This window comes from Agelaius phoeniceus, chromosome 3 (assembly GCF_051311805.1).
Source record: "Agelaius phoeniceus isolate bAgePho1 chromosome 3, bAgePho1.hap1, whole genome shotgun sequence".
In the NCBI taxonomy this organism is placed as follows: domain Eukaryota; kingdom Metazoa; phylum Chordata; class Aves; order Passeriformes; family Icteridae; genus Agelaius; species Agelaius phoeniceus.
Genome location: NC_135267.1, coordinates 70,178,696 through 70,205,733, shown reverse-complemented (window position 1 = coordinate 70,205,733; position 27,038 = coordinate 70,178,696). Strand labels below are relative to the sequence as shown.

At 37.4% G+C, this 27,038-nt stretch overlaps 1 long non-coding RNA gene across 1 annotated transcript in view; it reads left to right on the top strand.

Moving 5' to 3' along the window:
* The window catches only part of LOC143693716 (uncharacterized), a 34,877-nt gene extending 19,542 nt beyond the window's left edge, over positions 1-15,335 (top strand). Inside the window, exons 3-4 of the long non-coding RNA XR_013181654.1 lie at positions 13,031-13,096; positions 14,867-15,335. This is a non-coding gene — a long non-coding RNA (uncharacterized LOC143693716). The remainder of the gene's footprint in view (positions 1-13,030; positions 13,097-14,866) is intronic.
* Positions 15,336-27,038: the final 11,703 nt, after the last annotated feature.

Sequence of the window (27,038 nt, the reverse complement as noted above, 5' to 3'; positions counted from 1 at the left end):
TTGGATCAGCCTCTGAGAACACAGGGTTAAAGCAGGGCTCTCCCCTGGGAGGCTCTCTTGGGTTCCGGTCAGGGAAAGGTTCAGAGCTCCCCTGCCCGGCTGCGGGCTGGGCGGGGCAGCGGCAGCCATGGGGCCGGGTGAGGTAGGCCCAGGGGCAGCCATGGGGCCGGGTGAGGTAGGCCCAGGGGCAGCCATGGGGCCGGGTGAGGTAGGCCCAGGGGCAGCCATGGGGCCGGGTGAGGTAGGCCCAGGGGCAGCCATGGGGCCGGGTGAGGTAGGCCGGGGCCTGGACAGAAGGGAAGGGAAGGCCCCTGCAGGATGGAAGGGTGGAGGAGCACTGAGAGGCATCGGGCAGCCACCCCCTCCCCAGGAGAGACAGAGAGAGAGCCTGTGCCTGTGCTTGGCCGGCCGAGAAGGAGAAGGGGGGGGTGCGAGAAGGTGCCCGGCTGGGCAGCCGTGGGAGTTCTGGACAGACAGAGGCTCAGATTTTTAACCCTTTTCTTGGTGATGGAAACCTTACAAATGCTAATCCTCCTGGAGTTGAATGAGAAGAGAGATATAGATAAGAGGAAATGGGCCACGAGAGAAATAGAGAAGAACTCAGGTGGAAGAGATGATGGAGTAGCTTTTGCTCTTTTTGTGTAGCCATGGACAGAACCATGTTCCTTGTGATACAGAGACTGCATTCTAGGGGGAGGCAATGCCTCAGGACCAAGAGGGTTCGGTGTGGGTACCCCTCGGCCCCAGGGGGTGAAATATGGGGGGACAGATGTCCCAAAGTTGAGACTGTGCCTTTTTGGAGTGGGATGAAGCATCCTTAAAAGTCGACCCTAGAAGCAGCTCTGGTCCGTGTTCAGTGGTGAGAGCGCTGGACATGAAAGGAAGAGGTCACCATTGGCACAAGAAGGACTCCTTCTCCTCTTGATGGACTGAGGATTGAGTATTCTGAAGGGTGGTGCCGGACCGAGAGTCGATGATTTAGGGGATATATTGTATTGGGAATTTGGTGGGGAGGAGGAGGAGATGTATTTGTGAAGTTTTCATTTTCCTTGTGTGTTTCTTTTTTTTCCCTTTCCCTTGTAGTTTAGTTAATAAATTCTTTTTTTTCCTAAGTGGGAGCCTGCTTTGCTTATTCCTGGTCACATCTCATAGCAGAAACCAGGGAGAGGGTATTCTCATGGGGGCACTGGCATTGTGCCAGTGTCAAACCATGACAATATGCTACAAAGTTATGTGTCCTTTTGGTGTCAATAATCTGTAAAGCCTGTAGCTGGACCTAGACTCCCTATTCTCAAGACTCATGCAGCTTCTCAAATAGGGAGAGTTGTGGAGTTAGATGTATTTTGACCCAATGTAAAAAGCAGGACAAATTGAGAGGGAAGTGCAGACAATTGGTGAAAAGTTAGCAGCGTAGGAAAGCTGAAATTCCCACCTGCATGAGTTAGCAGTAAATGAGGTTATTTAACATCACTCAGGGAACAGAAGGTCACCCTTGCTCTCACTGTGAGCTGCCGTGCAAATAAATAGGCCTTTGCTTCCAACAGTGGAAACAGGCTTATCTTTCCACAAACTCCATGGATATTCATCTCTCTCTGTCTATGATTCATTCTTTGTAGTTACCTAAAAAGCTTTAATCATCTAGTGAGGAAGAACTAGCTAATGCTCCATAATTTAAGTGACCTGTCACACTACATAGAAAAAGCCAAAGCAGTTCACTGAAGCTTGTTTTTCAAGGCCATTTATAGACTCTAGGGTTTCAAGCCACGAGCCAAGTACTTCTGAGAGGAAAAAAAAGTGAAAATGACAACAGCAGCAACAACAAAAAGACAGAGACCAGAATTCAGATCAGTTTATGCATGAAAAAATTTGGAATGGAAAAATATGCTGAAAATTTTGGAGGTTTATCTGGAATGAAAGGACAAGTAATGGTCGCCTGACAAGTTAAGATGAAAATTTGTAAATATGAGACTACTCTTCCAACCCTGTGCTTGGCACCAGAAAAAGAAGTAGTTTGACTGCAACATTCATGGGGGCAATTAGCTTTGTAGTTGTGAATTAATTAAAGCTTTCACTGTTACTTTTGTTGACTAAATCATATTAGAAAACACAATGGTACTTCTCAATGTCCTTGGATTGGAATTTAGGAAATCTGCATCCTTGCATTAGAGCAATTTTGTTTCAAATATGTTCTTATCCCTGCAAAAAGTGAATTACAGGCACGCTGAATGTACTGAGTTCAGCTGAGGACCAACTGTATAATTGGATGCTCCTCATTACAGAGTGGTTTGTATTGTTACCTAGTGGATACTGAGTAGGCTTTTAATCCTTTTGACCATAATTGCTATCTCAAGAAATGAGCATTAATTCAAAATGTTCTGTGTCTGTTTTACCCTGTCAACACTTCCACTCAGTGTAAAATAACATATCATCAGTGGTGTTATTTTATGCTGCTGTTGTACTAACTAGTTACTAACCCTAGTTACTGATTAGGAGTTTCTGACACTAGCCCAGTTGTTGTGTGATGCCCACAACAAATATTTTTCCAGAACTATAACAACTGAGCAGATTGCCTAGATCACAGTCAATAAATTATATTATTGCTACAAGCTGAACACTATTTAACCATCACACAATGGCTGTTTGAAAGTGGGATGCTCGAGCTCCCAATTGTGATTGTTCTGACTGAAGACAGAAGTATAATGGCGAAAATCCATGTCAGTCTTTCAGTCTGAATAAAGTGTTTAAGTTTTCAAATAAACAGCAAAGAAATAATTAAACCTATCTGCTGAAGCCTAAAGCAGTTTGTGATTTAGTTTGTGATTTATGTACTTTTAGTAAACTCCTTCCTCTTCTCCTGGTGCTCTGTTATACTCCAAGTGGGACTAGATACCTCATAGTGGAAAGGTTTCTGTCAGGTAGTGTGAGATATGCTGGGAAGCAGAGCAAGATTTTGCTTGGGGAAAAAAAACCAAACCTATAAGCTTTTGATGAGTGTTGCTTTTTTTAACAGTTTATTTGCTTTCAAAACTCCAATTCTCATGGGAAAGTTTCTTAGACATGTACCTTTAAAGCTATGTGGCAAATAAGAACCTTGAAAACAGCAGATGACTGCTATCAAGGAAAGGAAATAGAAGCTAATTATTAGCTGCATAGTAATTGTGACTTTTTTAACCTCTGTACCAAAAATAAAATAAAAATTCAGTGAAAAGAGCTTTTCTTAAAAGATTATAAGAGATTAAATTCAAATTTTCAGGGAAATGCTGTACCTTCCTTGCAGTAAATGCATCTGAAAAGATGTTTTCTGTTTGAAGCAATGGTCAGATCTTCACTTGTCAGAGGTACAGAATAGAAAAGCTATAGAGTTAAAAAGGCAAAGGTTACTAGTCATTCTGAATTGCCTCAGTTTCTGTTTGATCAGTAGAAATAGCAAAACCATATGCCTTATCCTCTGTAGCAAAGTGAGCCAGAGTTATCAGGGATAAAGTCCAAGATCCACAAGTTCATAAGGGCAGACAGTAATTTACCTTAGCCAAGATCTAAAAGACCTAAATAACATCAATATTATTGTGGGGATGCAGTTTAGAACTTCTACAAGAATATTTAAAAGGATCTATTCTTTCCTATTAAGAATTATGCATATCCATCTTTCACATAAAGACCATTATTTAATAGGTTGTTCTGAAGTACTTATTCTTTTACTGCTTTTCAAACTGTCTTTTGTCTGACAAGACCATGACCTTCAAAGCTATGAGCTCTCTGGGGCTACAGAGGCAGATGTTTGTGATAAGGTGAACAAGCACAGATTTGTGTTTTCCTGATAATTTTTTAAATGTAGTTGAGGAAGACAACTTGAGAGAAAAATTTTTAAAAACATGTGAACAATGGAAAGCCAGCAGCAAATGAGACAAGATGCTAACCAAGGGAAGGACTGACCATGAAAAATTACCAAACTTGTGAAGTTTATTCAGGAATTTTTTATAGATTCATTGTTAACCTTTACATAAAATATTTTAGTGCTGATAATCAAATATTTACTGTATACACAGAGGTAGATCTAGTGGTCCTGGAATTGAAAAGGAAGATACCACTTTCTCATTCAATTTGTCGAAGCATCCTTCAACAGCAAAATTTTATTCAGTAAACTCAAGGTTTCGTTAGGGAATTCTTTTTGTTTTGGCTTGGGGTTTTTGTGAACTTTCAGTTTGCTTTTATACAGAGATGCTATAAAGCCTTTTTGTAGAGGATTATCCTCTGAGAAGTTACTTTCTGAAACCCTCCAAAAGTAATTTGATTTTCTGCCTGCCTAAAGGTCTTCTGTTTTCTGCTCTGATTAATGAAGAAAAATACTGAAAGAGAAGTCAAGTTTTCTCACTGAATTACATACATAATGAGATAGAAAACTCTTGATCCTATAGATATGTATGAGAAGGTAGGTATACCAGAAATGCGGGGGGGGGTGGAATCCACAAGAAAGATGTCATATCATGGAGTTAGTTATTTTACATTCTCATAATGGACTAGCAAATAGAGAAAGACAAAAGTGATAATTTTTGGTATCTGAATCATATACTATGTTGAAGATCTCACTCTGGTTTTTTGTGACACTTTTAAAGTTGGCATGCTCAATTACCGGGGTGAAGGCATGTTTCTTTTTTACTACTTTTAAAAATGCTGGTTTTCACAGTGTATTTTAATGCACAAAAAAAGGTCTTTTGACTGTTGGGTGTACTTTAAGTGATTGACTGTATTTCTGATGGAAGACTAAAATCTGTATGCCTCTGGTGAGCTGATCTTCATCATGTCAAATCTCTGGGAAAACTGCCATCCTTGTCCTTACTGACAGGAGCTGTCAGATCAAGAACAAGAATGAACTCCTAAGGAACCACAATGAAATTGCAAGGTAGGGCTCACCTGTATGTTTTACACTCTGACACCAGTCCTAGTTTAAGTAAAGAGTCTGTGCCTGTTAAACCCAGGAAGGGTTGAGGAGGAAGCATAAGAGCTGCTGTTACCTAGTATGAACCAGCACTCCCAATTCATTGGAGTGCTCAGCCAAAAGAGGGTCTTAAGCAGAACAGTTTATGCATTAGGAATTTTGGATGATGAATTATCTGAAACTTCTATGTCTGTACATTAAACATATTTAGCAGGCCCTATTAAACCTTGCTTTTGTAATTTTACTTCCTTTCCAGTATTCTCCAACCTGCTCTCAGTACCTCTTACAAAGACATTTTGAGAGAGAGAGTTCATGTGGTAAACAGAGAGATTTCCTCTAAGCAGTGTTAAACCTGGACCAGGCTGGGTGTGCCCCTGCTCAAAGGTGGATTCCAAAGCAGCTATGTGAAGGGGCCTCATGGCAGTACTGAAACCATTTTGCAGTTACCACTGTGGTCTCACAGAAACACTTGTCTCTGTAGGCACTGAAATTTCTTTCACCTGAGTTTACAAAAGGATGTCAAGGAGGTGATCTTTTTGGCTGTAAATTAATATTCATATTACTGCTAAAACACTCCCTAGAGTTTTCAACGATGCCAGGCTATAGATGTGAGAAATTCTACTGACCTCTGGAATGCTGCCCCTGACCCTGCAGTGCTCTGCTGTTTTCTTTCTCTTTTGGTCTTTAAAAGTCTGTGGAAGACCTGAATTTGGAGAGATAAGGAGGTCAATCACAGAAGCACTGGGCAGGTCATGGGCAAACAAGAGATACAGGTTCAAAATGTTAAAGTGCAAATTATTAAAGACACAGTGAAAAAGAAATCAAAATGTTAGAAAGTATGTTCCTTTCCTAGGATACAGACAAAAGATTTTTTCCTTCTAGTGCAAAATCCTCCTCCAGAAACTGAAGACCAATTTTATTTCTTGCAAACAGTGAAATCTGTACCCATCTCCATCATTATGAGGTAAACCCAGATTAGATCAATAGAAGTCATTCAGTCACAGTGGAATAATTTGCTTTTTGAAGGTTTTGAACTGTGTCTGAATACTCTCCTGAGATTTTTGTCTTTCAGCTATGTTATTAACAACTCTTTTCTTTTTCTGTTAAAAACAGCTCTTTTTTAAAGTATTTCTTTTGTCCTTTCCTTTAAACCATTGCCTTACATTTTTCACAATGTGTTTTCTTGCTACAAAGGGAGATTTCATGATTATAGATGAAGATAAAGCAGCAGGAATGCAGAAACTGAGAAACAAAGATAGTACTGCTATACAACTGACTTTAGGGAAATAGCAGAAGAGTAAAAATAGGCAGTTACCTGGATTGACATTTATCTCAAATATTCTATTTATTTTCAACAGATCTTTCAAACGACAGCAAATTATTAACATTCATCCACTTCTTACTGAAAAGTATATTTAGTATTTTTCATTTTTAGTAGGGAGATTCCAAAGCTATACCAAATATTTCAATCTACTTATGGTTACTATCAAAATTGACAAGGAAATTTGTATTGGAAGAATTTTATTCAGTTATTTTATAGAATATCAAGAACAAAATTCCAAAGTTTAATAGAGTGATACAGCAGCACAAGTCTTACACATAAGCAATTTATACATGCTCATATAAACCTCTCTTAAATATACAGCTCTAGTTATAAACCACACTGTGTCCCAATCTAATGGCTGTGTGGGATGCTTGTGAGAATTTATAGTATGCTGTTTTGGGACAAGGGGAATGCTAACAAACTCCTCCTTGGAAGGCTGTTCACTTTGCTGCATAACATGGGTTTTAAGTGAGTGTACATAAAAGCTAACCAAGAACCCAGTCCCATCCAATGCATCCAAGCCTCTCTGTGAGAGAAAACCTGGATACAAGCAGTCCAGACCCACCAGCTCCTTTTTGCCATTTTTGAATCAGAAAGTTTCCCAGCTTGCAGCCCAACTTCCCTTGCCTCAAGGAGAGCAGTCCAAATCTCTCCATTGCAGACACCCTGACTATCTCTGTGTTTCTTCCTTCTGTTTTTGAAGCCTCTTTACATGTCCATCATCACTCAGCAGCAAATGTGATCTTGCCCAAAGCTAATTATCCAGAAATTTCCACACCATCGGCTTAATATAACACTGACAACTGGCAAAGGAGCAGAAAAACAAAGAAATGACAGATACATAAATATATAATGGGAAAGATTTTAAGCAAATCATGTTGGGTAGGAATAAAAATGGTAAGCAGAACATTATGTATTTACTCAAGGAGTACCTGCCAATGGAACAAAATTCAGGAGTAAGATGATATTTTGTTTTTCTGTGAGTTTTTTGTCTTAGAGCTCTCAGGAAGACACAAAGTATTTCTGCAAATATTTGGGTTCTGGTAGCCCCTCCATTCCCACATGTGATATTCTGTGCTCATTTGATGGCTTTTGGCACCTTTTCTGCACATGATTTTGTGTGAATCCATAGCCAGCATGTAGAATGGGGTAAGAGTTTTTTTAAACAAATTCAGAGATGTAATATTTGGTTTACATTGAAAGGGTCTTTTTGATGTGGTGGGGTAATAATAGGGGCAGGTCCTGTAAGACACCAGGAGCTGCCCCTGTAGAGGCCAATGGCAGCTTGAAATGGCTCCAGAATGGACGTGCCACTGGACACAGTGGCACACTGGGGGCAGTGCCTCTGTGATGACATATTTGAGAGAGGGTAAGAACACGCTGCACAGCATCTTTAAGAAAGGAATGAGAATATATGAACAAAAAAACCCTGCAGACACCAAGGTTAAAATAGGAGGAGGCAGTGGAGGGGCTCCTGGCACTAGAGTAGGGATTCCCTTGCAGTCCAGTGGAGAAGACCACAGTGATGCTGGGAGGTATTGGATTAGGGGAAAAAAGCTTTATTTATTTATTTTATGTTATTTTTTATTTGGGGGTTTGTTTGTGGTTTTTGGGGGGTTTTTTTGGTTTTTTTTTTGGTTTTTTTTTTTTTTTGTTTGTTTGTTTTTTGTTGTTGTTGTTGTTTTGGGTTTTTTTTTTTGCATTACAGCTCTGTAAATAACTTCATTTTTCTTTCTTAAAGAGAAAAAAAAAAGCCCAGAGCTAGACCCTCATGCAATCATGTGGGCATCTGTGTAACAGAGGTCAGCTGTTCCTCAGTGTACCCTTGTCTAAGGCCAAAACTTCACTGTTTCTGGTGTGTCACTTTCCTAACCAAAAGGGCAGAAACACTGAACAGCAGCAGCAGATACCACAAGGGCCTGTCCAGAGAAAGGAGCAGGAGTTGTTAATGGTAGCAATTTTCAGCTAAAGTACTATAATTTTTGGGGAAAAGTATATGTGCTTTCAGTGGTTTTCCACCAGTAACTCAACTTTTTCTATGGAAAGGAAAAAATATTTCTTGTGTCCTTCTAAAATGAAGGTTTACTTTTATGGAGTTACTGCAGAATTTTAAGGTGAATACCCAGGAATTTTTCCCTGTGATTAGCTGAGAATAAGGATAAAAAGGAATTGTCTTGGGAGTACTTCAAATATAAGCTGTCATCACCACAATGATGAGAGCTAATTTTCCATTTCTGAAGGTTGTATAAGTGTTGTCACTGTGCTTTTATTTTGCCTTATTTTAGGAATAGGGTGTCCTAACTTATCCTTTTGGGACTGAGGCATTAAATCCCCTCTTTTTGGTTAGGTTATTACAGACAGCTAAAAGAAAAAGTAAAGAAATGGCTTTTGATACAGAGAATATCTTCGGGGATTCTTTTCAAATCACATTTTTAGGCTGCTAATATAATGCTAATTGTTTAAATTCATACCTGAAGGCTTTATAAATTTCATCATTTTCATTGACTGTTATGGGGCAATAATGATCTGATCCACAGCACTCCTCAGTCAGAACAAAAAAAAAAACAAACCAAAAAAATCAGCTTATTACCTTTGGGAGATTGAGATGTGGACTGTAAACCAAATAAGAGGAGAGAGTTGCAAGTATCTGAGCTGGGTTACGTAGTGTTCGTTGGACACATAACTCACAGTTTTTTGTTTCTATTCTGTTAGCAGACTGTAATGTAAATAACCATGATAACAAATAGGAATTTCAGATTGTGGCTAGTCTAATACGTGGTTAAAACACTATTTGTGCTACTATTCCTGCCACTTTTCTTTTCCTAAAATACCAGGAAGAAACAGAAAAAAGGCAGGAATACTTGTCTTGTGGATTTGTTTGCAAGTTGTAATTTTAATGTCTGTGGCATCCTTCTGTAGTGCTATATTGTTTGCTAACAGTGTTTTCTTATCAAGCCATACTAGTTGAAGTATTAGCAATGGGCATGGCAAGGCACTAAGGATAAGGAAATTGATGACAGTTAGTGCCAGCAATGCTACTAGTGAGGAAAACGTACAGAAAAATTTAACAAGGAAGAAAAAAGAGTGCAAGCTTTAGAACATAATATAAAACTAAGGATTATTTTTAAAGTCTGTGGTGAAAGTAAGAGTAGTCAGCAAATATCTGTGGGAAGGTATGCTTAAAATCGAATCAGTTATGGAAAATTTTTATATACATGCCAGGTAATCTTGGGAATATGCTATCTTAAATAGGCATAAAACACATGCTGTATCAAAAAGCCTTCTTTTCCACGGAGTGTGTTGTAATCATATGGGTGAATTATCTTTGGTGAAGAAACTGACATAATTTAGCAATATTTTGAAGTATTAGTGGATAATAAAATTGTTGGGAAACACTGCCATAAATTTACAGGCCTTGAGATATACCACATGTCTGGAAAATCTCATTTCAGTAAGGATTCCACACAGGGTAAGGAGGTGAAAGAAATCACACTTTTGGGTTTTTTTTTTTGTCTTAGATGATTTCTTTGATGTGATGCTAAGATGCTGTAGTCCAATGTGATGGCATCCTATGTCCTGTAGCTGAGAGAATGAGGTACAGCTGTGTTAGCAGGTGGAACAGGAAAATGGAATTATTGGAAAGTTCTGTATAATGGGACTTCCAAAGCAGCTGACATGAAAATCTAAGCTTAAATATGTTTTATAGTACATCTGAAAAAGGTATTGGCTCTGCTCTTCTTTTCAGAGAATTGCATGATGTTCTCAGGAGGGTTAATGATCAAAGACAAAGCATTGTCCTTATTTTCCATTGTTACACCTTGCATCACTCAAAATTTAAGATCATGCTTGTTTTCTACCATGAATAGACATGGCCTAAGAATGTTTAAATGCTGGCCAAAAAAAGCAGGCTATAATACAATAATATGGAGTATCATTGGTTCTCAGAAGTCCTGTGACATTTTTAATGTGAATATACTTGACATTTCATAAATATTTCTTGAAATGCTATGTAAAAGCCCAGGAATATTTGTGAGTTTTGCAATAGCATGTAAAAAATGTACTTTGAACTACCACCTCAAATCCAAAGCCCTAATTTCCTTTATCTTGCAACAGAATGAAGAATCTCTATAAGACTGCCTTTTCTTTGCTGTTTTTTTTTGTTCTCTTGGCTTTTGTTAGCATACTCAATTTAACTGCATTAGTTCTCACACTGAAGGCCTTGTCAAAATGTTAACTTATAGTTAGATTTTATACTACTATTACATACTTGACATACACTTTTAAACTCAGAAATGCCAAGGCATGATTCCAAATCGAAGTCTGAGCAAAGACAGTTTATGTATTTTGCTATGTCAGGTTTGCAGCCAAGTGGTAATGAGGTCAGCTGGATTCATCCTGAGACTTAAAAGATGATGCATGGCAATGCCTGAACTTACAAGGAAAATCACAAATACCTGTTCCAAATTAATGTAAATGGGTACCAAAAAATGTCTTTCTCACTGAAATGAGGTCCAGTGTGCTCAGACTTTGAAGTGAAGTGATTCAGCATTTATGCAGTAATGCTGAGCCCCAGCATGGGCTTATGTGCCAGTTCAGTGGGCTTTTTCTCTACCTACAGAAAGGCAACTTCCCTGCTCCCTTTGTAAAGCTGCCTGTGAGAGATTGGAAAAATGGGATGGACATGACTCAATACTTCTCATACACAAAAGATATGATTCAACAGTAGCATCTTCCCATGCGGTATCCAAAGCAATGAGATTGCCACTGAGAGTAGTGCCAGTGTTCTCCTTTGTTGGCACCTCTTCCATTTCTGGATTTCCAGAGGATGCTAAGTGAAAAGAGTAAAGTATTATCATTTGCTAATTTCTGTATGGCAGCATCTTTGCACAAACCACTGCACAGAAGCAACTTTTCTGGGAGAAAGTGATCTTTGGAAGTTCCTAAAATAATGGTTACTTGAGAAAAATAAATAGAAAAATAAGTGATTAAATAACTGCTTGTGCAGTGAGCTGTGAGTACTCACCAGAGTTTAATTAAGGGAACACCTACAGTTCCTGAACTTTTCCAGTTGCTGAACTTAGTATTCAGGTCAGCTTTGAAGGGAAAAGGATCTCAGGAGAGCAAGAGAAATAAATTTACACTGACTCAATCCTAAAAATGCCAGGTGCTATTCTTATATATAATATTTCTTTGCACTTCTTCCCCTGAACTAGTACAAGAACATATTTCTCCTTAATAGGAATATATGCATATATAAGTGTTAGCAAGAATCCTCCACATAAGTCATGGTGTATGATAACAATCTTAATAATTTTAATGATGTTGCAATCATTCAGCTCATGATAGAATTTCTTCCCCAGAAGAAAGTGGATAAGGCTTCACATGACTTTAAGCAAATTGGCTGAAATATAAACATGTGGTAATATTGTCCTGAAGTGGAGCTTTGAGATACTTTACCTTTTTCCTCACTGCAAACATTTATTCATTTTGATCCTATAAAAGTCTTTCCTTTCTGTGCTCCTTTGCCAAGTAACACCTTTTGTGGTCCCCTTTAGATTGTACTCAGGCTTACATGTTTCTTCTCTCACACAAGCCATTTGCATACTCTGAAGTGGGTGCCGACTTACATGGCATAAAATTCAGTGTGCCCAGAAGAGATTATATTCCAGCTATCTCAGCTGACACATTTTTGAGAGCTACACAACAGAGCATAACAAAAAGATTTCTGTTCATTTTTAGAGGAGTTTGAAGGCTCAGGACAGAGGAAATTAAAAATCCTGGGACAGGCCCAATGTTTTCTCTTTCTTGATGTTGCATTAAGGGAAATCCTGATGTCTTTTTTTTCTGAGTGAGCAGTAAGGAGCAATTACCTAATTCTCTAGTTATGGAAACTGTACAGGGACCATAGTATTCAAGGCCTTAAAACATACTTCCCTCCCAGTGTCAGTAAAAGTGAACAACTATGAATTTATTTCTTCACATCCTGAGTGCCATTTATAGCTATGACATTGACCTCTTCCTAGTTTTCCTCCTTCTGTAGAGTTGGTGTCAGGCCCAACACAGCTGTTTCACTTTGACATAAGTTCAGAAGTTCAAGAAGTTCAAAACAATAAATTTCAAACAAAAGAAAGATAAAACTCTTGCAAATCCCAATTCTGTGCTTGAAGGGTATTAAGGGAGACTGGGCAAATCTCTGAAGAAACTTAGGGGAGCTTTATTTTTGGCAGGTAAGACTCACTAACTGAGCTTACAGAATGTGCCTTTTAAATCCCAGAACGTATGAGTCACTCCTGTCTGGCTCATGGCAAAAGGCTAGGGAGGAATGGTTTCTGAAACACAAAAACCAAAATGAGAGAAAATAGCATATGATGAGTGTATTGACTAGAGCAGAAACATGGAGATTATTACTCTAGTTGCACACAGAATTCTTTAACTGGGCTAAAGTACTTCTGCTCTCTTATTCTTTCTTCTCCAGCAGAAGACGGGAAGAGGGAAGGAAAAAACAATTTTCAGAAGCTTCTTGTATTTACTGATGATTTACTTTGCCGAAGGACCATTTCACCTTGACAGTGTGTGACAGTAGCATTGCAGTCTCTTGAAGGCAAAGCAAAGTGTTAAAACATATTTTTTCCCCCTAACTTTAAAGCAGATTAGTTCAGGTTTTTATTTTTTGATCTTTTTGTTGCTTGTTTCTTTTTCTATCAAGTATTTCAAGCAGAGATGTAAACTCTAAACTGATGTTTTTAATGATTTGTGTCTTATACCTGCAGTTTTTCTGAAGACCTGTGATTTGTACATGGCAAGTCAGCAGGTGAGATCCTATTGAGCATCCTAAGGTGGGTAATGCTAAAGTGTATGTTTTGCATTACATGTTATGCAGTAGAAACTGCAAAAGGCATATTTGACTTATAAGCAGGAGAATCATTTTATTGCCTCCTTCTGCTTTGTGAACATAACCTTTAATTTGTTTTAAGATTTGACATAGTCATGTATGGATTTTGATCTTTGAATAATTTACTGTGGTATAGTTACTCTTTGTGTGACTCTTGAGACTACCAAGGCTCTTCTGATAGCTAGCCTTTTTTTTTCTCAGACACAAAATGCATGTTAAACACTCAGATAGATAGATAGAAATGCATCTGTGCTATGGTAATTTCAGTTTTAAATTGAAAGTTTTCTTTCCCTTTTTTTTCCCACTTGTTTTTTTATCTTTGATTCAGTACTTCTATATTATCTACTTTTTGAGAGTTTTGCTTTCATTGAGGCTGAGATCTATTTAATGTATTTTTGTCATGAATTATTGGTTAATTTGCTAGCTTTCCTCATTAAAAACAGAGAAGAAAAATGTTCAGTCTTCTAAAGGAGACCTTTGGAGGGATCAACATGCAGAACTAATCTTACACCCCTTACCAACTCTTTTATGATGAGGAAAGTTCTTTCAAGACTTAGTCTTGATGCTGGCCTATATTCAATGGATATCAAGAAAATTGTTTTGTTAAATCCCATTGTTCTGTTTTTCTGGTTTGAAGAGCAAAAATTCACGACATCTGCAGCATGGAATAAAAGAACTTCATGTATGAAGAGTATCCTTCTCTGCACTCTAGGACTCCTGCCATCTGACAGCAGGGAGTGCTGCAGAGGTAGAGAATCCAAAGAGAATCCAGGCTGAATTGTTGCGCAGTTGATAATTTCTTTCAGAACAACATGAGTTTCTTTCTCCATATGGGCTAGGGTAGTATATAGTTCATTCTCCTATAGTGCCTGTTTCCTTCCTTCCTGTTCCTTTATCCCACTTTTTCTCTAAAAACTTAGGACATTTTCTGAAGAAATCCAAAGCCTGTGTTTGCTATAAATCATTTCAGTGCAGAAGATATGACAGATATTATATAAAAAATTGATTAGATTTTTATCTATTTCCCTTGGACTTTCTAAGTCAACGCGAGTCCCAGTTACTAGAATCATTATGGACAATTTTGTATTTAAACAAAACAACCCAACCAACGCACCAAAAAAACCCCAAACAAAACAACCCCAAGGAAACCCCAATCAAAATCAAACAAGACAAACACAGAAAACCCACCAAAATCAAAACAACAAATACACACCAAAAAAACAAAGAAGGAAACATATCAACTGGTATGTAATATTTAAAGAAAGCTTTTACAGAGCTGCAAAGGCATTCAGAACACTACAGGCCCCGTCTGTTGTTCTGACTCCTGCCTGTGTTTCTTTCTGATTCTGATCCTGTTGCACATCATTAACGAAAGGCACAGAGAAATGTTACAATTTGCTGGTTTTAGGAGAGCTAACCAAAAGGGTCAGGCCAGTTTACACTACATAAAATAATGCAGTGGATCATCTGGGGATTGTTGCATGTGAGAAGTGATTGTTTCATGTGAAAATCATTCTCCTGGCTTTCAAAAATCTGCCCTCACTTGAAACTTACACAGTGAAGCTGAGTTTCCTACTTCACGTTGTGAACTGTAAGGAATCACCTGTGGTTTCCCCTATAAAGGTGATGGACTCTAGAAATGCCTGTGCTCTGATGAAATAACATTCTGTCTTTCATTAATGCCTAGTGATGTTGCTCTGATCTTTATCCTCAGCTCTGACAGTCCTATCAATCATAACAAAACTGCCTGGGGTGGCTGAGTAAGGACTTGCAAGACATCTTACCCAAGATCTAACTCTGCCATGTTAGTATTTGTATTATTTTTCTACCTCTGTGATTTCTTTACTGTGGCATATTGAATTTGTTTTCACAAAAAGGTGAAATAGATCTGTTATGTAAGACTTCTTGCTTCTCTGGTAACATAGTAAAAAAACTCAACCAAAAAACCTAAAAGCTGTTTGATAATCTGATTCTGGCGGAAATCTTGTGACATTTGAAGGTCAGTATAATTAAATTTCACACAAAACCCCAACAAATATACATTTTTATTTTTATATTTATATGCGGTTTTATTTTTATATTTATATACAGTTTATTTTTATTATTATAGTTTATATTATACCCAGTTTGAATGCTATATTTAGTTACAAGGCTTAGGCAAGGGACAAAGCCTTATGATGTCCCAAGAGGAAGGTATTTGGTAAGAACTAGTCTCATGTGAAAAAAGGAAATTTCCTTGACCCTTCACTACAAAATGTGTCCTGAGTTTTACAGTAGATGAATGTCAGAAGTTCTAATTGATTTGATTAACACTTAATATGCATTCAGAAAACATTGAAATGAGTCTGTAACTCCTCAAAACCATGTGTTAGTTACCTGATTTAGGATGAAAATTTAGGAAAAGTTGATTTAAAAGTCTCTGAACTTGGAGTAGTTTATTTGTAACTTTGGGACCATGCTGCATTAGCAAAGTATTATGGAGATTATTCAACTAATCTTAAATGAGTTTAAGAAAAATTATAGGCTTAAAAGTATAGAAATGGAAATAATCTAGTTACCCAATAATGTAAATATTTCTTCTAAAAATTTTAATTCCTGAGTATATTGATTTTGCAAAGAAGAGGTAACTGGCCTAATAAAGTGCTGAAAATTTCTCATATTTTGTGCTGTTCGATATATTTTGTATAGTGTGATGCTCTAGTTATTTTATTGCAGATGAGTATCTGTTACTATTTATTGGGCAAAGAACATACATTGTATGTTGTACATTATTCTTTCCCCTCAGAATGTAGGCATTTCTGGCCCAGGGATTTTGATACTTGCCAATTCAAATCCCAAGACAAATAATTTTAGTGTCAGTTATGCAGGACATATTCTGACACTACAGTTGGTAAATAGAACATAAAATGAACAGAAAAAAATCCAAGACAGCCATCAAAACAAAACATAACCATAGCTGACTGTGGAGTGTGAATATAAGATGGCAAAGAAATTAATTGCTGTCTTTGTCCCCTGAGCTCTTCCCTGTAGCACTGGGTGGAAGTTCTGCAAGATTTCCAGGTGCCACTCAGCCATGTGCCAATCACTGCTTTGACAGACCCCTAAACTGTTGGGATGGTATTAGTCTTAGGGGATATTTTCTTGTTCCTTTCCAACCTTAGCTGGAATTGGAAGTCGGATGTTTAAATAAATAGATGCAACTCAATTATTTTTGCCATTTCCTTGGGACAGGTGATAATATGTGGGCATTTTTTAAATCTAGGAAAACTGCTCATGTTTTTCTCTTCTAAAGAGAGATTTCAGTACATGGTGGCCCTTACTTTGTATTTTGTAACAGCTTATCTGGTTTTAAAACATCTTGGTTTTATATCTAAGTATTTATTTGGAAAAGTGCTTGAATCAGGAGTTGAAGTCTTATTCTACTTCTACTGCAACTTCCTACAATATGTTGTCAAAATGATGATGGCAAGCACAGGACCTCCCTGTTTGGCTCCTGAAGCATGTCTGTGTGTGTGAACTGAACTTCACAGGAAGAAAAAGGAAACGAGCACTTGTCTTCCCTCGAGGAGCACTCCAGCCATGAGGTTACCACAGAGAAAGAAGTATTGCACTCCTACCTGCCACTCATTCCTTCAGGTAACATTTCAAAAGTGATAACTGGAACAGCAATCTGTGGTACATTGAATGTAACAGGACACTTTCTAGATTGAGCTCCCAAAAATTATTTTGGCAGTGGTATATCTTGTTTCTGGATCCTACTGTGCTATTAGGATTTGGGATTCTCTGTCTAGCTAAGACAATTTAAGTGCAATTTAAGCTGATAGATCTGAAGAACAACAAAGCACTGGTGGATTTGCCTTACTAGCAGTTGAAAGCAGAATGTTTTTCCAAGTAACCAATTTGTATTTGAATGTCTAAATTCCATCCCACTCCAAATGACTCATTATTGAATGAGCAGCAGGAAAATTTGCAGGTGTTTCACCAAGCTGCAGCACCGTGAAGAGGCCCATAGCAGCAGTAGCAGACACTTTGTTCTTAGAAGTCTGAGGAACACTAGAATAAGCATGCATCTTTAGGGGACCAGGCTGAAAATATAAATTTTTGGTTTGATAAGTCTGAGAAAAATATGAATATTTTCTCAGAAATTAATTAAAGTCCATTTTACCCCAGCTGGTGCTTAAACATATTGCTCTGGCCCATATAGGTCGCAGAAAACTGTGAAGAAAAAATCCCACTCAGCCCAGTTCACCTCAACACTCTAGAATAAACTATTTCTGTGAAAAATTCTAATATGAAATGTAGACAGATTAATGAATTTAAATTAATTTTTAAAAATTTGTGTAATGAAACTTTTAAGGGGTTTCTGGTTTCAAATAAGAAAAATAAATAAAAAATATTCATGCAAAAGGTCAAGGGATTTCTGCCTCCACAGAAGCCCTAGAGAGATTGCAGAATAATGTCAAAACACTAAGAAAAGTTGATAAATTTTAGAAAAATAAAATTATTTTACAGGACCATATCCAGGATGCAATGAATCAAGAATAAATAGAATACACTAACTGGGTATGGCATGGATAGACTCATACCGGAACAGTGAAGTCATACTGTACCTCATTTATCTTTCCTGAAATGACAATTGACAAGCTTCAACCTCGGGATTGCATCAGAGTGAGAAAACCACTTCCCGAGATGTTAATTATGTCACTTCTATTTTAGTCAAAAATTTATCCTTTCTGCTCTTTTTCCAAGCCATTTTCCTCCCATTCTGCATAATCACAAGTAATCAAAAGCATAAAATTTTGGCAAAAGTAGACTCATGGTTTTGTGTTAATCTCAGAAAGTTTTCCCTATGTACTAGTATTGCTGTGGAAGAGGCAAGATGGGCTTCATGGTCAACTTGAAGAGTAGTATAACACTGACTGATTCCCTTGTAAAAGCACCAAATCACTGTTATCTCTTCATGGCTCTTGGCATTTCGCTTCTTAGTACTTTCTACACAATGTTTTGGTCACCAGAATGATATACAGGGCAGCAATATGGTTCCTAAAGATTCTTGATATCCCAATTCCAATACAGTAACTTGATAACCAAAGATATATTACTTCAGCCATTTCAGTTAATTCAGATTTGCAAAAACCCCAATTGGTATGTGAAGAGAATTAAAGTGGTAATATCTAATCCTCACATGCAGTGATTGGTAAAGAAAAATTGTATGAATCAGCCTGGAATGATTTGGGCATCCAAAACCATTACAATATCATGAGGTCATGCAGTCTGAACAACAATGGCCCAGCATTTTATAGTGCAAAGTCAGATGACCTTTTGTTGCACAGTTCAATTGATTTGCTAGGGAACAATTTTCTCCAGCAGTATCATTTATCTGTGTGTTATACAAAATCAATGTGAGCAGCAATAAATAAATCCTGATTCCAATTACCATAATGAAGCTACTGGAAAACTCAGTGGAAGCTGTCAAACTGCTTTCAGCAGTACTTGCATGGAAAACTTGTGGAGGAGCAGCAGCAAGTGTGATCAGCAATTTCCAACGTAAAAAGCTTTGACTCCAGCCAGCCACTGCCAGTCTGTTTTCAAAGGGAAAAAAATGCTGTCAGTGTTAAGGTAAGGTTATTGCAACTATTGGAGAGATGCCTCTGCGCAAATTAAGGGCAAATGAGGCCACATACTGAAGTTAATAGTATGATTTTACTTAACAGTAAATGTGAGGGAGAGAGAAAGAAATAGAAAGAAGGAAATAGAAAACAGGTAGTAAGGAGGGAAAGTGACAGAGGCAGATTAAGTACAAAAATATCACCACTCCATGGATTCTGATGGAGTCCATTTAGTCCTGTTCTTCTGCTCTTCTCAGTGGTGAGGGTCCCATGAAACATAGAGTTCAATGGATTAGTATATGTTCAGGACAGGTGGGAACACCCAGATGCCTCCCCTGGGGTGTGCATGGGAAATATTATAGTCTTTTGTAATAGCCTCTGGTTGTGTTACAACACTTGGATCATGTGCAGTCATCTGATGCAAGGCCTCAGGAATCAGTCTGAGCAACGCTTTGGGGGTCTTTGATGGTTTATGACACCTCCTCAACTGTCTCTCACGTAAATGTCCCATATGTAGGTGGCCTTCACAGGCTGGGGGGGAAGTTGAACAACCAAGACAGTTTGTGTAAGTGAAGATGAGTGTTTACTCCCTCTGTCTTGAGCATCACACCCTCAAAAACTCACTTTCTTCCCCCTCAACTGACGTGGACTGAGTGCAAATGCAGTCAAATGAGCAAATGAGTTTCATTTGCCCTCAGCAAATAAGTCTGTGGGCTTTGGTGGTCACAGCTTCTTTCTTTAGTTTTGCTATTAAGGGCAAAGTCCTTCAGTAATCTTAACAATGTTTAAGCCATAAGCCATTTCAGTTTCTTATATGCAGCGAGAATACAGGTTTAGATCAGGTATTATGGAAAAATTCTTTACTGTGAGAGTAAAGGTAAACAGGTTCCTGAGGTACAGGAACCTGTTGCTCAGAGAAGTTGTAGATGCCACATCCCTGGAAGTGTTTAAAGACAGGTTGGGTAGAGATCTGAACAGCCTGGTCTGGTGCAAGGTGCCCTAAATGGCCCTTCTAAAGATACTTTTTAATGAAGTTCGTCCTTTCAAATGGGCATCTGGATGCTATTAGAATCAAAACAGTAAAAAAAGTGTAACACTTAAAAAATTTAATAAAATGTTTTTGTCTATATATCTATAAAAGTGAAAAGTGAACACTCTATGTTTATTCTACTCACAACTTTTCTGGTTTGGCAAGAACAATTAAAAGGACACAAATCAGATATCTCAGCATGTGGAAGCAGCTTCTCCTTTAATGGATGTGTAAATGTATGTAAATACGTCCTTTTATCCCCAAGAACATCTGCTGTACATGTGGATTTCTGTTCACAAGTTAGACACGCTACAGTAATTCAGTATAAGGTTGCTCATATCACTTTGATGAAAATAATGTGTGTCCTCCCCTGCATTCATGATGAGCTCTTATATCTGAGATGCTGTGCCCATGCCTCTAATAATAAATGTTCTTCTGTGCCTGCCAACGATGGGTACAAAGGCACCCTTAAAAATGCCTCTGTCTGAGGGTATCCACAACCATTTTTCCAAGATACAGGACAAATAAGGACACTGATGGTTTTATTAAAATGATATTAAAAGAATTATTGGTTTTTAAGGAATCAAAGAGTTTTGTCAATAAAAACTGAGAAAAACAAACCTCCTTCCACCAGTGAAACTGATGTTTAACAAAATCAGCCAACACACTTTTTTTCCAAAGGTTTAGTGTTTTTCCTTTCCTTTTTAATTTCTGTTGCTCTGTTCACCTTGCAAACATGACATAGAAAAAGAAAAAAAATGAGAGAAGACTGAGGGAAGAAAAAGGAAACAAAAGAGAAAAGTAAAAACTATTCTGAAAGTTTAATATTTTAGAAATGTGAGCCTTAACTAATTTAAATGGAACTACTACTTTGTGGTTTATCTGATCTGCCATCATGGAATGATGGAATAATTATGAAATAATATTACCTCTAGATTGTACTATAGAAAGCCTGATCTCAACTTGCAAGCAGATTGAAGCCATTCCAACTGATTGAGATTTTAAGCCATTTGGACCATGTGACCTTTGAGTTACAGAGTAGAAGGGAAAAAAAATTATGTTTTATTTCAACTTCAGCTAATGAATAATTCATAGTGATGTTTGAGTGACTTGAATAAATAAATTAAAGTATTAATTTCAAGAGGCTGAGATTGAATAATAAAGTAAATATAATTTGAGATAATTTCATCAGATATATTTTAAGGGATACTGCTGACAGAATCATCTTCCTTTTTTGGAAGGAAAGAGGAAAACCTGTGTGTAAATTAAATATGACTCAGGCCATTGGAATAATAATGAATTTCACCATTTAAAGTTAAGACATAGAGCAAATTTTGAGACTCATAAATATAGTTATTATATATTCAGATATATATATACACAAAAGCATTTCAATATATATATGAATTTAGTATTAGAAATTTAGAGAACTGTATATATATTTTATGTACATTATAGATATACCAGCTGATCAGTGTTTGCTGCACTTTAAAATGAAGAAAAGTAAGAGGTAAAGAAAATTTAGTAGGGAAGACCAAGCAGGTATACAAGTAAATCAAAAATACACTCACTCTAAGAGGAGTAACCTACTACAATGTTGTCTATATAAAACAACCAAAAGGCTTTGTGAAAAGCAGGCTCCACTTTTTTTTTAATGGAATAACGCAATTATGGATATTAAAAGGAGCAATGATAAACTAAATTAAAAGGGGAGAAGACTTAAAAGTAAGAGTAGATCTTAATATACCGTGAAATCTTTTCTGCATTGCTTGTCAAAGCAAAGATCATAACACAGTTAAGTGGTTCCCCTTCTTGAAGGATGTCATATTTAAGGGAGAAGACAACAGCTGAAATGTTTTGGATTTTTTTTCTGGTGCTCTTTAAGGAACTGTGAAGCTACAGTAAAAACCCCATTCTGCCTCCTCTTTGCTTCTTGTGTTAGACCAAAAGCCACAAAATGCTGGCACAAGATCTACTGTCCCCAGATTTTCAGTTCAGCTGATCAGAATAAATGATAGCAGTTTATAGGAGTTGAGGTTCCCCTTGTCAACATGATCTTGTGCTTGTGTCTTGTTTGTCTATGTTTCTATTTCTCTTTTAAAATAACAAAGTTTAAGTTTTTACAATAGCTTGATTTCTTTGGTTATAATGTGATGTCTCACTAATTTCTTTGCATAGCCTCTTTTGGAGGGGGAGAGTTTATGTGCCCTGGATTTCACCAGTTTTGAAGTAAGAACAATAATATTTCATTGCTGAAAAACTGTATTGCCATCTTGCCAGTATTAAGCACTTTCAACGTTTACAGTTGGAAAATGTAGGGGAATGGAATATAGGTAAATAAAGGTAGTATAGAAAGTAATCTTATCCCCTAAAGAGTAGCAGCTGGGCCAATTACTAAGGATTAGGAACAGGCCTGATATTGACAGGCCGCAGCTGTAGCCAATAAGGAGAGTGTTATAAAAGAGTGGATTGGTTGGTTGAGGGGAGCTGGAGTCAATTGGCTGCTGCGAGGACAAGTCAGGCAGCCTAGAGGAGATGCCTATGAGAAACAGCAGGGAGGTATGACACTCTAGCAATGTGGAACCTTTGCAATGTAATGACAATAGAACTCTTGCACTATAATGACAACAGGAAAATGCATATATAATCACTCATTTTGCCTTCTTTTGCTAAATAGCATTGAGTTATTTGCTATATTGTTCTGCAACATCCCCTGGAATAGCAAAGTATGGACAGGGACATTATTATCAATATAGATATCTCAAAGTAGTCTTAAAAATAATGTTATTATCTTAATAATAACTTGGATATATTCTAGCACCTAAAGCATCAGCTTTATTGGAAAATTATTATTATGATTATGTATTTGATATTTCTCTTCTGACCTGCACAATGTTTGGGGCGAGGTTCATACTTTCTGTATATTGCCTGATTTGTTGTGCTCACATGCCGAACATAATGAGTAAAGGCATGTCATTAGAGCCAGATGGAAACATAAAGGATCTCTGTGTCATGGTGTTCTCAGCTCTCTTCAGGCAAAGTGCTCCTCACTCCCACTATTTTCAGAGCTTTTGTGTTAACCAGTATTTTTAGTGCAAATCCCACACTGGAAAAACTTGCTGGCATATGTAGTCTATTTCTTCAAAGGAAATATTGCTTCATAATAAATTTGAACAATTCTTTGGTAGAAAACAAGAAAATCAATATTGTAACTGCATGCTCAGGGAAATGGATATAATAGTTTCACCACCTCTATATGCTGCAAAAGAAAAAGTATCAGTGCTTATTTTTTGACAAGAAATATTTATTCACACAAAATTTCTCAGACCCAATGACTTCAGCTGACTACATTTTTCTTCACAGTTAATCCACTCCAGCAAAGTGAAAGGCCTGTAAAATGTGTGCACTTGGAAGGACTCCATCCCTTACCTTGAAAAAGTACCTTAATACTCCTTAGTTTAAGGGAAGATCAGTTGCTTCAGCCTATGAAAGGGCCATTCCTGTTTGTCAGGGCCTTAATCTCAAGTTTTCAAGGGCATTGATGTTCATTCACAGCATAAGGAAGAATGGACAGATCTGCAATAATTTCACTAATGATGTAATAAGAAAAATGATCCTATTTTTGATGATCCCATGGAGGGCACATACTAAAAGTATTCTTTTACTTTCTAGTGTTTTGATTACCAACTAGGCTGTTCATTTGCAAAGATAAACAGTGGTGACAGGATGTAGAGATATATTTCATTAATATACTGGTTCCATTGTGAGGCATATTGTTAGCTAACCATTACAATTCCTGTTAATACATAGTAATCAAAATCTAAATTTTATACCTAATATTTGGAGCACAAAGGTTAAAAATAGGTAAAGCATCCTTCTTCTGGTGTAATTGTGCTAAGCAAAACATGCATATGATTATCCTTGGTAAGTTTATAAAATGTGAACTTCATGAAAAGTAATCTGATAAAATTGTGAAATTAATTTTACTCAGCTCCAAAAAGGGGATTTTCCATGCATGTTAATGAGTGATACATCCTGTTCTCTTGCTCACTAAAGTTAAACAAGCTGAAAATTCTGTACTGTAGTATTGTAGTCTAGTCTTGGTTTGCTGAACATTTAAAGGGTCCATGGAACTATCTGACTGTACCTATACTTATCCTGTAAGACAAAATATGAGCTACAAAAGTCGAGTGAAAATATCTTCAAAACTGAAACAACCAGTCCAATATAGGTAGATCAGATTATATGTTTTCTTTCATTATAAGGGATTAATCTTAATTTTTCATTCACCTAAAGGACTTAAAATAACTTAATACCTAAAGTAATTAATTTCCAGTGCTGAATAAACTCACTGAAATATGAATGAGCTGGCATAGGCAATGAATCTGCTCTGGATCTTCTTGTGGCTGTGAGGTCTGTCCTACATAATTACTTTAGTAGAAGAACTTGATATAGCAAAGTACTAAGACTTCAAAGCTCTCCTCTATCAATAGGTGTGACAAAAAGCTGTCTTTTCTCATTTAATGCAAAGATTGGAGTATGGAATTTGATGAGGATCTTTCCTTTTCAGGAAAAATATTTAGTAATGAGTATTCTCTGATGATGTCATATTATTGAAGGAGTCCTTTCTTTTGGGAAGATTTCTGAAGCACTCTGGCTTACTGTAGAAGAGCAAAATAAACCAAAGTAAGCCAAGAGAATCTGATTTTCATGCTGTTGTTATCTCAGGGATATCCTTCAGTTTTGAGACACCTGACAACTAAGATCTAAGCCAAAGCCCAGGAAAGATAATGTGGCAGCTACCTGCTGGGAGAAACTTGTCTGTCAATAAGAGTAGAAAGGGCACTTGAATTCTTTACTAAGAGAATAAAGTGGAAATTGTGTTGTGTCTCCATTTCTCTAAGCAAAGTGGCCTCATTGGCCTCCTGCCTTGTATGTCCTAGAAGGAAATTGTTTAATTCTCACATTCACTGACATTGCTTCTAGAACACTTGACACATCTGTGCATATTACTGCTGTTTCTGCATCATACAGCTGCATCCTGCATACCTTTTAGTCCTGTTCAATGATTCTCACTACAGTTTAACAAGATTTTTCCTGATTTTTTTTAAGCATTTAGATTTTAATTTTCATTCTGGGATTAAGAAGGCATTGTAATCAAAACTGGGAGGTCTTTATCCCACCCATAGATGGAGTCATAATTCACTGGCATTGAATTTGTTTTGGCTTAAGAAATTGTATAAGGATATGTAGTGAAGTGGGGGTCGTCAAGAACAGTTGAGAGAAATGCCTGTCAGGAATCATCCAACAGCACTTCCTCCAGAGGTGTGATGGGAGAGCAGGGCAAAGGGTGGTCTCTGTGATCTCAGATTTCCTCTCACCCTACACTTCTGTGGGTTATGTGCTCTCTTGAAGCCAGTTATCTTAGAGACTCAATAATTATTTCTCTCATGTCTTTTTGGGCAATGCTTTTACATTCGGGCAAATTCTGTTAGGTTAAAATCACACACCTTGACTACTTCCTTTATGTTCTAAGGATTCACTGAGCATTCCATATCTGCAATGCTAGTTGTCAGGATACATGCACACACATGTGCAGGGAAATGTGTTCTGATGTAAACATACTGTCCTTACAAGAAAGATGCTAAGAAAACATTAACCTCTTATTTCTGATGTATTTTAAATTACCATGCCCATTTCCAGCACTCTCACTCTTAGAGGCAGCTAAACCCAACAGAGTGGGAAAAATCTCTCCTTCTACCTTTCAATTCAAATGAAGCCAAGCAGAAGATAAGTAATTTTGTACTATACATGCAGCCATCCCAGACATCAGAAAAGGGGGAAATGGTTTTCTGGACAATGTGATTTTTTTACCAGGGTGCTTGGTTTATAAGTGTACTTTTCTTTCTACTTCAGAGATCTGTCAATTTATTTGAGAAAAAGACTGAGAAAAGATTAGAGGAGAAAGAACACATTTCAAATCTGGTACTTGTCATAAATGCAGAGCTTTTCGTAAACAGGACACTTTGAAGTAGGAGATATATATTTGTACAAGTTCATATACCACCCAGCAAAATAGGCTTTTCACTTTCACTGAGGACTCTGAACTACTATAATTATTTAAAAATCTTTTTAACTGTGCCTCTATGTCTGTGTAATTTTTCTTTATATCTCTTGGGAATGCTGCTGTTTATTTATCACACCCAGCCTCCACTTAATGTTGATGTCAGTGGGCTGCAGGGCAGAAGACTTACTCTGCTTCTTCTCTAATTTACTGCTGTGTTTTCTCATTCAGCCCTTCTCTTACCAGAAAAGGGGGCACAAAGGGAATTTCTTCATCTGAAAAGAATGAATTTGTTTTATCTGCATGATAGCACAGTCTCCAGAAGGTTAAGAAGCTCTGTTTAAAGTAGCAGAGGAGTATTCACACCCTCAAATCAGGTGTCTGTATGTTGATCACAGGCTGCTGTTATAGTAAGCATAGTTCTGTAGAATTTTAAAAAATATGAATACTTTGGATTTATGTTGTACTGAGGATTTCAGCTGCAAAATCAACATATGCGTGCTTTCTCTCATTGCCTTTTTTCTTCCTACCATTTTCATGTTGCTGATGGTTTTGGATGGTTCTCAGTTGTGTTTGTAACAGCCACACAAAAGCTGCCCAGTGAGCCTGATGCACCAGGGAGCCTGGGGGTTTTTTGACACAAAAGGAAAGCTGTGGTAGAGTTCACAGAAGGGCTGAGGTGGGAAGGCACCTCTGGAGATTGTTTGGTTCAGCCCCTTTGTTCACCCAGAGAAGGACATCCCATCTGGTTTTGAGTATCTCCAAGGACAGAGGCTCCAGGCAACCTGTGCCAGTGCTCATTTACCAGTGACATTATTGAATCTATATTCATGTAACTATTGCATCTATTCCAATCAGATAAAACAGGACGTGTAACATATGCCTATATTATACTTTATACAAGCTGTTTTTAATAAAAAACAAAAGAAGGAAAAGAAGATAAGCACATTAGTTATTGCAGAAAAGCAGCAATATTACAGCACTGAATGCAACAAAGCTGTACCCAAAAAAAAAAAAAAAATCAAGCTAAATGCTTGGTTTGAAGAAAACAAAGGAGGAAATCCAAGTCCAAGTGGGGATTAATTTGAAAAGTGTACTTTCAAGGATAAGCAGATGCAGCAGTACTGGCACGAAAAACAATTTTATGCAAGCTGCTTTTGTCACAAAATTAACTGTTCTCAAA